Genomic DNA, 11,094 nt, shown 5'->3' with positions numbered 1-11,094 from the left:
TATACACATACATTATTATATCCCAAAATTTAATAGAATTCATATAAATTTAACTAATTAAACACTTCATGTATGCATACCTTACTGAAAACAGGGGAACCGATTTGAAGGGGATGTATCTTTGTTTTCCAAAGAAATTGCTTCTCAAGTTGCATCTCCTTTTCAGACCCATTATTTACCAAATAAAATTAACCAATGACACGATGTCAGAAGTTATAGCATTAGAGCTGGCAGGGAACACACCCCCTGATCTTATTCAAAAAAAAAAAAAAAAAAAATTAAGGAAGTATTAGGTGGTACCTGATCGGCTTTAGTTGTTACTGACTTGAAGCATTAGGTACCGATCTTTCGAATCTCGTTGACCGATACTTCCTTCTCATGTATTGCCAAGGTAGTAGCGGCCTCTTGACCAATCTGTTGTACCTTATTACCCCCTTTGTTAATGACATCCTCCATCATCTTCACTTCTTCTTCGGAAAACTTGCCTCCAAAGATTCAACTTTAGTAGTACGGATGCCATTAATCAAGTCGCATGCCAAGAATGTAATGTTTCAGAAATTTTTATCCCAACAATAACATGTGAATTGAACTTAAATGAAAATAATAGAATAAATGGTACCATGTCACCTTCTCGGACTTAGTCTTCTTTTTCTTCTTTATCGGGCGGTTGTCCCATAATATTTCGTTATTCCAACCTCGTAACGGACGCCCCTCAAACGACCTGGATGTTCGGGTCGGCCGATCGCTCTAGAAGAACGTCATTACGACCACGGGAGTGAATTTCCTTCTTCTACCTCTTTCAATACGTTGTCCTATAATATATTAAATAAACTTCAAATTATATTTGTGACTAAAATAATAAAGTTAGTAATGAACTCGTCTTAATAAAATAATGCTTACTATGTTGGCCAACACTTCCTCATCATATTTGTCACGCGACGACCGGGATCCTTTAGGCGTGTGCCCTTCTTTATAAGTTACATGCCGATCCAAGTTGGTCACTCCCTTTGCCACCTACACATTAACATGGTAACATTTATACATGTAAATGTGTATCAATGCAAGTCCAAGTGTGATTAAAAAAAATAAAGTCTCACAGGCCAGGGAATAATGCATGCTACTTACGAGGTTCTCTTCTATCTTTCTGTAACCGCCTCGAGAACCATACCATTTTCCCTTCTTGCATGAAATGTTAGCACGATTTCTTCTGCTAACGGCCTTCAAATAATTATATAAAAGCGCAAGTAGATGAGATAATAAAAAGATTATATAAAGGACTCATTAATTAAAAAAATGATAGGTAAATCGTTAAAAGGCGAGGATATTTAACCTGAAACTTCTCAGTAGTTCTCATCTCTTTGAAAAGATCCCATTGTTCCAGACTGATGGTGGGACACTTGTTTGCCGGTGGGCTCTTACGCGTCTCCCTCGTTGCCTTGTCCACATACAACCAATCCCTAACAATGTCACACCTCCACTGCCTGTGGACATCCGCTGCCTTATGCATTAAATACTTATCATGGCTTTCATCGGGTATAATAAAGGCTTCCTTTACACGAGCCAAGTATAACTCCGCCAATTTTGGATTCAAAGTTCTAACATCATCTAAATGGATAGGCACAAACTGTCTTGTGCAACATCCAATCCAACTGGATAAAAAACCCGCATTTGGACCAGTAGGGAAACCCATCGAGCTCCATGTTATTTCCATCGGTTGTTTAACGGCTATAGCTACAAGGGCTCTCGGGCACTTCGTAGCACCCCTCTCACCAGGCTTATTATCTCCAGGCTTATTATTCTTTTGACTTCTTTTCCGTTTTTCACCCATGATAATCCTAAAACCCAAATATGAATGATATAGGAAATGAACAACTTAACAACGTACATGCAAAGTATTATCTAAAACCCTAAACCCTAATAGGAATGAAAATTTAAAATAGCAGATTGAGCTTCTAAAATCCTAAACCCTAATAAGAGGAGTGAAGTAGATGATGCGGGATGATAAAGATAACAAAGAAGACGAAAAACAAACAGATGCATGAAAAGGAAAAAAGATGATCGTCTTAAAACCCTAATGACGAAACACAAAACTAAAGTGAACATACCTGATGATGATGATGATAAAGAGGAGTGAAGTAGATGATAAGGGAAGGCAACGGAATCTGGGCGTCGGAAATCAAGGGCGGCACGGCGAGAAAAATGTAGAAAGCGAGGAAGAGAGAAGAATAAACTCAGGATACCAACGGTTGAACTGGTGTTGTGTGTGTTTGTGTATGGTATGCTGTATGTGTTTGTAAATTAGTTTTTTATTAAGACAAAATATTGACAACGGGTGCTCAAAGCAAAACCGTTGTTATATGTTAATCACAACGGGTCAATAAAAGTCAACCGTTGTCAAAACTTTATTACAACGGTTAAAATATATCCGTTGTAATATATTTTCACCAAATTTGCGCCAAAATGAAATATGTCAAAAAAATCAATGACAACGGGTAAGGGTACTACAACCGTTGTTGATAGTAATAACAACGGGTGATGTAAATATAACCGTTGTTGAAACTAATAACAACGGGTAATTTAAATATAACCGTTGTTATTGTTGAACCTTTTTTTTTTTTTTAAATTAACTGTAATTCCATTATAGTCCAAACCTGTAACAATACATACTTTATGTAATAAAGAAGCACCATATACTTTGCAACATTATTCAAAGAATTTCAACACCAAAGATCCACATCTAATAATAAGATCAAGAAAATAAGACAACACCAGCATGCATGCATACTGCATATCTAAGCTACATGATTTACCATGCCATGCAAATTTGGAAATTTTTATTTAACAATGACCATTATTGATTTACCAATAAATTAAACCATCAAATTACTGGTCTGAAAATGACTCAAAATGTTGGTCGTCCATATCACTGTGTGTGTCTGTATCAGTGCTTTACGTTTGTATTAAATATGCAGTTCCTAAATGCAAATCTGTTCAGTGGAGATAGTTATTTAAAAAAAAAAAAAAAAAACTAAAAGGAAGATATATATATTTAAAAAATAAAAATAAAAATAAAAATAAAAGGTAATAACTTACATTATAGACCAACTCAGGATCGGGGACGTTTCTTGGATGTCATAGTTTCTTCGTTAACCCAAATACCTTCACCATGGTCATCACGCATATAGATGCTTTCAGTGTCCTCATGATCAATGTCAACATCGTCGAAATAAGATACAGTGGTAGAGTGATCCATTCCCTCAAAAACGACATCCTGATCATCATCACCATTATCGGATGGACTACTCCTTCTACTCCTTATAGACAGTACAACAGACCACTTCTTATTCATAGGATCGGTGACATAGAACACTTGTTTAGCTTGGGATGCCATTATGAAAGGATCATCCTTATTATTGCCAACCTTACCCAGATTGACCAACGTAAATCCCATCTTATCCTTTCGGACACAATGAATGTTGTTATCAACCCAGTTACATCTAAACAAAGGCATTGTGAAATCAATGTAATCTAGTACCAATATTTCTTGAATAACACCATAATAAATGCATTTTCCCCAAATAGGCTTTTTATCTTTTGAAGTAGCAAAGTGCATTGCCTCAAATTCAGAACTCACGCCACTATTTTGCATTGTGCTCAACTCATCTTGCTCGCGGGTGTAAAAAGTATATCCATTAATGCCAAAACTGTTGTAAAAGGTGACCGTGGCATTTGGACCTAAACCAAGACGTAGTAACCTAGGAGAGATGTCATCACCAGTTTGATCCGTACACTCTAAGACAATATTCCTAAACCACTCTGCAAACGTCTTCGTATGCTCGTTCGCAATCCACTTCTCGGTCTTGTTTGGGTGATCGTATTTGAGCTCATCTTTGTGTTGTTGAATATAAGGTTGCACCTCATCTTCGTTGTTTAGCACATACGTGTGTGCTAAATGCAACATTTCACGTGTCACAATTTTTTCAACCCGGCCCTAATACCTTTTCCGTCATCCAAATCACTATGACGATTCTTAGGAACGCCAATCAACTCCTTCGGGGAGAGATGAGCGTAACAATATGAAAGAGCTTCGTCTAAAATAGCGCGTTCAAAGAATACAACCTTCCTGGACGATACCGATTAGATGTATAGTCCTTGTAGACTTTCATCAATCTTTCGAAAGGATACTGGTATCTCAAGTACACGGGCCCAAGGTACAAAATCTCCCTAATCAAGTGAATGGTCAGATGAATCATGATAGTGAAGAAAGAGGGTGGAAAATACATTTCCAACTGACAAAGAGAGGTTACAACGAGGTCCTGCAATAAATCCGCGTCATCGGGATCGATGACTTTCTCGCATATGGACTGGAAGAAGAGACAGAATCTAGTTATATCATATCTTACCTTTTCAGGTAAAATGGAACGAATAGCCACAGGTAGTAATTGTTGCATCAAAGTGTGACAATCATGTGACTTTAACCCGGTGAGTTTTAGGTCTTGCATCGACACTAGGCTTTTGATGTTCGACGAATAACCATGTGGCACTTTAATTCCATTCAAGCATGCACAGAACTCTTTTTTCTCATTCCGTGAAAGGGTATAAGCTACTGGCGGTAAAAATGTACGATTACCTCTCTTCTGTGGTGCCAACTCTAGCCTAATACCCATCATTTTCATATCTTCCCTAGCTGCGGCGTTATCCTTTGTTTTACCAGGAACATTCAGAAGAGTATTGATAATATTATCACAGACATTTTTTCTCAATGTGCATGAAATCGAGGCAATGCCTGACCTCCAGGTCAGGCCAATATGGAAGTTTATCAAAAAATATGGATCTTTTCTTATACCCACGAGTAGACAATTTAGAGCCGCTCTTCTTCCCATAATCTATCTCAATATGCTTTACTTTCTGATAAACTTCATGCCCACTCAAAATTCTAGGAGGTTGACGAAGTTCTTGTCTTCCATTGAATGCTTTCTGCATCTTGCGATAACAATGGCCATGATATAAGAACCTCCTATTTCCCATATACACATACTTACGAGAAGACTTCAAGTATTCAGACTCGATATCCTCCCCACACAATGGACAAGCCTCTTTCCCATGAACTGTGTGCCTAGAAAGGTCGTCATAAGCCGGATAGTCAGTTATTGTACACAATAACATCGCTCTCAAATTGAAAGTTTCGTTCTTATATGCATCAAATACTTCTATCCCACTATCCCACAACAATCGCAAATCATCTAGAAGAGGTTCCAAATATACATCTATATCATTTCCAGGTTGTTTAGGGCCGGAAATTAACAACGACAACATCAAATACTTTCTTTTCATGCACACATATGGAGGTAAGTTATAAATAGCCAACACTACTGGCCAAGTACTATGTTGGCTACTCATGTTTCCGTGTGGGTTCATTCCATCCGTGGACAGCGCTAGACGTAAGTTTCTAGGTTCATTGCCGAACTCGGGATACTTAGCGTTGAACGATTTCCATTGCATACCATCTGCCGGGTGTCTTAGATTTCCATCATTTATTCTTCCTGTTTCATGCCAAGTTAACATTTTTGAATCATCGGGATTCGCATAAATCCTTATGACTCTTGGTATCAATGGAAAATACCACAACACCTTAGCCGGGATCCCTTCCTTATCCTTATAACGCCACTCCAAACATTTAGGGCAATTGGTTAAGTTTTGATATAATTTCAGATACAATATGCAATCATTTGGACATGCATGTATTTTCCCATATTTCATACCCACTCCTCTTATTAGTTTTTTCGACTCATATGTCTTAACAGGTAGAACATTACCATCGGGAAGCAACTCCTTTATCAAGGCTAAAAAACTAGTGAAACACGTGTCACTCACCCCATTTGCCCCCTTGATATTATACAACTTCACCACAAATAGACATTTTTGTGAACTTACAACCAGGATACAGAAGTGCTTCAGACTCACACAACTTCTCATACATGTTGTTAAGGTCATCCCAATTACTAGTGTCATCACCTACATCTTCAAAAGCAATCGACTCATCATCATTCTCTTCATTATCTATAGACCCAACATTTAACTTCTCTACTTCCAACTCTTCCAACTCAAAAAACTCGGCAAACTCAGAATCATCAGTTAGCCTTTTGTGTACCTCAACATCATCTTCTTCAGAGTTATTCTCTTCCTCTAATGATTCCCCATGAAAAATCCAACGTGTATAGGATCGACTAAATCTCCACTTTTCTAGGTGTATTTTAACGTCCGAAAAAGCCATATAGCTAATATTACCACATCTTTCACAAGGACATGCAATACTAGAAGAACCTTTCAAATTGTTCGAAACGAATTCATAAAATTCAGCTAAACCATCCTTGTAGGTGCGGTCACTCATATTTGCATCAATCATCCAAGTTCGAGTCATTATTCTACATTCGTAATAATAGGCAACTAATTCAGAAAATATAATAATAAGCAAACAAATAAACGAAATTCAGGAAAGCAATTAAGCTAAATTATCAACAAATTAGATAATAACCCAAAAAATCCTATATCTATAAGCGTTGCTAAGAAACATATATATACCTGATTGATAAACACGATGAGGGAGAGAAGACGGTGACAACAGTGACGGAGATGAAGACAGAGAGACGATCAGGGAGGAATGGAGGATGATATAGTAGCAGTATTAGCTTGTGTTTGTGTTTTGTAGCGTATAGCAGAATAAAGCAATCTGTTGTTTTTAAGATTTTCATAACATTAATAACAACGGTTATTGAGTCTACAACCGTTGTTAAAAGGTATTAACAACGGGTTCTAAACAAACCGTTGTAATTACTTTTCACTAATTTTGCGCCAAATTATTAACAACGGTTAAAATTTAACCGTTGTTATTAATTTTTATATTAACAACGGTTTTGAAAGTATGACCCGTTGTTAAACCCAATAACAACGGTTAACAACACAGAACCGTTGTAATTAAGTTTGATAAAATTCGCGGCATCAATTCTACAACGTGTTTTGATGATTTTCGTGAATAAGGGTTGTTAAAGGGCCGTTGTAGTTGCCTGTATTTGTAGTAGTGTCCGCAATCATCAACATTGTCAGTTGTCCTCCAAGGCATATTAATCCTGACGGGAGTAAGCTTACACACAACAACTCCTTTAGAATAAGTGTCTCTGGTCTCTTTCAGAAAATTCCCAAATGCGGCAGCCTATTGCAAAGGTAACATGCATAAGAATAGACAGAAATGCGGCAGCCTCTTTCAAAAAACCTGTGCAAACAGATCGTTACGCAAACACTTACCACGAGCATGGGAGTATCACCATAACAGTTTTCAACTTTGGCGCGAGTAAGCCAATTGTCAATTAGGTAAAATGCAGGGGTCTTCAAGTCAAACACCATGAGATAATAATGTGCGTTCAATGCGACCGGAAAGAAAAACTAACAAGTAGGAAAAAAAATGATTAGACTTGATAAATAAAAGTACTAATTATTGAATTAAGGTTTAAAGAAATCACCATGTCAATAGATTTCAATGAAATCCTGGAAAATTGCTTCAGCTCATTATTCATTGCATTTTTGAAAAATTTGTACCAACTCTCATCGCTTTTATTCTTCCTATAATCGGTAAACACAATCTAGAAGCACAAAAAAGATTAAAATATAACAAACAAATATCAACACATACATAAATAGTATTAGAAATTTTAGAAAGAATCAAAATAGTGAACTTACAAGCACGAATGTACTAATGTAAAATCTCAATGGACTTGAATCGCTCTTTTCTATCTCTCGATGATTCAAGTAAGCAGACCAACAATCAAGGATGACACTTGACACAAGCTCTCGAGGTTTAAGGGTCTGAAACTGAGGACAAATAGCAGTAATGCCCTTATACATGAACACCTTCTCACTGTTGAAAAATATCCCATTTAAATCACCAAGAAATAATAAACAAGTGGATGGCAAATAAAAACAGCAACAAATCTCATTGAAGACGGGGATATCCGTCACAAGCTTGTGACGGATACTGTTTTCTCTCACAAAATACCCATTGAGAGGTGAGTGGGAAGCACATGGAGGGTGCCCCACCTTGTCCCCTCTCCCTTTTTGTGAGGGATCACAAGCTTGTGACGGGATTAGCCCGTCACAAGCAAGACTAGCTACAAAAAGGAAAGTAAGGAATCAAAGAAAAATTACTTATGAAGAGGGCTCTCTTGTCCAAAGTCTGCGTATATGTAGTCACACACAAGTCTTTGCACTTTGGTGAGGCTACTTACTGTATCAACATCCCTAACTATAAAAGGAGAACGAAGTTCTGGTACAAGTGTTGCTGAACTACCTCTCCTCCTTGTAACAACATGGTAGCGGGTAGGAGAAAGCCTTGAATCAGAATCAGGTTCACAATAACCATCTGAAATCGTCTTTTCAGAATATGATTGTGTATTAGCGTCCTCATGCACCTCCGCACACGACTTGTCATCATCTTTCTGAACTAGATCGTCACCTTTCTGATCTGTTTTTTTATCAGCGTGTTCATCCTTTTGGTCAGTAGATATTTCTAACAAAATGTTCCGCACTACTGCATCATGATCAACATTTGTAGTTGGTGACAACAAAGCAACTTTTAGATTATTAAAAAGTTCATCCTGAGACAAACCAAGACTGAAAGACAGAGGAATAACACCACCATGGGAATCGTCATCAGCTTGCCATTGATGTTCAATGATTGGCCTTGTAGAAGTTACTGCACGTTTTTTATTGTATGCATCCTCGGCTGCCTTGGCAAAAGCTATTAAATCTGCTTCTTCTTTTGAATCAGTGAACCAAGATGAGGGAGAGATGTCCTCATTACATCCTCCATAGGTACGATATAATAAAGATATAGAACTATGTAGGTGTTTGATAGTATCATTTTCTGGAAAATTTGTAGCTCCAATTTCGTACTTGTTCTCAAGAATAACCATATTTTCAGCCATTCGTGCATAATTAACAGCAAGCTCATGTATATACTCCTACACAAAAACCCAAAAAATCACAAAAAATAATATTGAAATGAGAAAGAAATAATTAAAGTGATCAAATAATATAAGATGAAAGCATAATGTACTTTTGGGTTAGAGCAATGAGTTGAAGATGTTGAAATAGATAATAATGAAGTCACTTGAGAAGTTCCCGGCCTAGAAGAAACCCGTTTCTTTGAACAAAACTTTTCAAATTTGCTTGAATAGCAAGTAAAACTTCATCGTTGCATAAAATTCGTCATCTAGAGTGGCATTCGAGGTTACTTTCGTAGGACTAGAAGACCCAAGTTCATGTTCTCACTGGATTATCCGGAGCAACATTAGTGACAAAGAAGATCATTTACTTCAACATTCTGAGAACATCCTCCTTCATCATACGGCTCATTCATTAGCTTCATTGCCACATTACACAACTTCTTCATGTCCGGATTTTCATATAACTTAGGTGGACGATCTTTTATTAAGGACTCTAAGGACACCAAATGCTCTGCAGTAGCCTTGGTTTTGAATGCAAGTTCATGAATATAATCCTACACAAAAACAAGTAGATGAAAATAGGGACTCAAGTAAAATCTGCAAATATAAGTTCATAAAAAGTGTAACATAAGTTCCGACAGAAAATACCATAGGCTATGAACAACAAAACCATAAGTACATAATATTTTTCTTAGTGATTACCTTAATAGTTGTTTGGCAGCCAGATTGTGTATTAGGCGATACTGAACCTGATTGTATATTAACATTCTCCACCATCATATCTTCTATTGTCCCCTCTCCAAAATGAAACGATTTCATCTCTTCTTTTTGTCTAGCATAGAGAGCAGTAGTGGTCCAACCGGTGAGAGTGAAAAAATCTCGATCAACAGTTCGCTTTTTGTGAACAACCCGATCAACGTAAAACAGCTATAACATTTAAACAAGAACATTAAAATCTGTATAAAAATTAAAAGGAGAATAATAATTAGCCAAGAGTAAAAAATACACGCTGAAAAATAGATAGAATATTATACCATTAAAAACAACAGAGGACCCTCGAAATAGTTCTTCTTAACTGCCCAATTCAGCTTGGCATTCCTCAAACTATCCAAAATATACTCACACCAATTGTAGTTAGCAATATCATTCACATCCATTAAAGACTTGAGAACATGATGATTCACATAAGATCTTTGGTTGTTTTTCATCATAAGAGAGACAACAAGAACAACAAAGTTCACTTTAAATTGATCACCACCTAATTTCTGATTTGTTGCAATATAAGTTTGAAGTGTTGTGATTAAGACAAGTCCAGATGTCCCAGGAAATTGACTTCTCCATTGGTGGTAGAATTCTGAGAATTCTTCACTTTCATCAATATAAGAAGCTAACTGCACTTGCTTAGGACCCATAGGAAGACCCAAAGTCGCATGTACGTCGGCTCGAATAGGCGACTCCTTACCACCATAGAGCATAAGAGAAGTTGTTATTGGATTAAAATTATCAATAAGCCAATAGCCGAGACGCATAGGTAACCTATCAACATCCAACGAAAATAAACCACCAAACCCAATTGCATTAATATCTTGCCATTGCTCATACGTCATACAATGAATGACGTAAAATAAGCCCTTTGGAGACATGCGTGTAACAGCAAATGGAAACACAGGACGACGAGACTTCTGCCGTTTAGAAGGACGAGAACTACTCGGGCGATTATCATCACTACCCAACCTATTATCAGCATAGAAAGACAATAATTTCTATAAACATAGGAAATGTACATATAGTGATGAAAAATTGAACATGCAGTACTAATAAGATGCACTTCACCTAGAATATTTTGTAAATAACTTGGCCTCTAATTGGAGTAACTCAAATATTCTACAGAAACTTAGCAAATACTTCATAGCAGCTAAAAAGATACATACCAATAGAGGAACATGCAATCAAATACAGAGAATCGTAAAACGATTGAAAGGAACAATACAAAACACTACAAAAATAAACCTAAACGATTGGAAAGAAGAAAACAAAACAATCGAAAATACAATGAATGTAACTGTAATTAGGGAAAAATCAAAGATGAACATGC

General features: G+C 36.9%; 1 long non-coding RNA gene across 1 annotated transcript; it reads right to left on the bottom strand.

Annotated features, from left to right (window-relative positions):
* Window positions 1-783: 783 nt before the first annotated feature.
* LOC141613051 (uncharacterized) lies at window positions 784-1,173 on the bottom strand. Its single transcript, XR_012529217.1, has 3 exons — window positions 1,126-1,173; window positions 901-1,014; window positions 784-812 (listed from the first exon to the last, which is right to left on the bottom strand). It is a non-coding gene; the product is annotated as an uncharacterized LOC141613051 (long non-coding RNA).
* Between the last annotated feature and the right edge of the window lie 9,921 nt (window positions 1,174-11,094).

Source organism: Silene latifolia, chromosome 1 (assembly GCF_048544455.1).
Source record: "Silene latifolia isolate original U9 population chromosome 1, ASM4854445v1, whole genome shotgun sequence".
Lineage (NCBI taxonomy): Eukaryota > Viridiplantae > Streptophyta > Magnoliopsida > Caryophyllales > Caryophyllaceae > Silene > Silene latifolia.
This window is presented reverse-complemented; position numbering and strand designations above follow the sequence as displayed.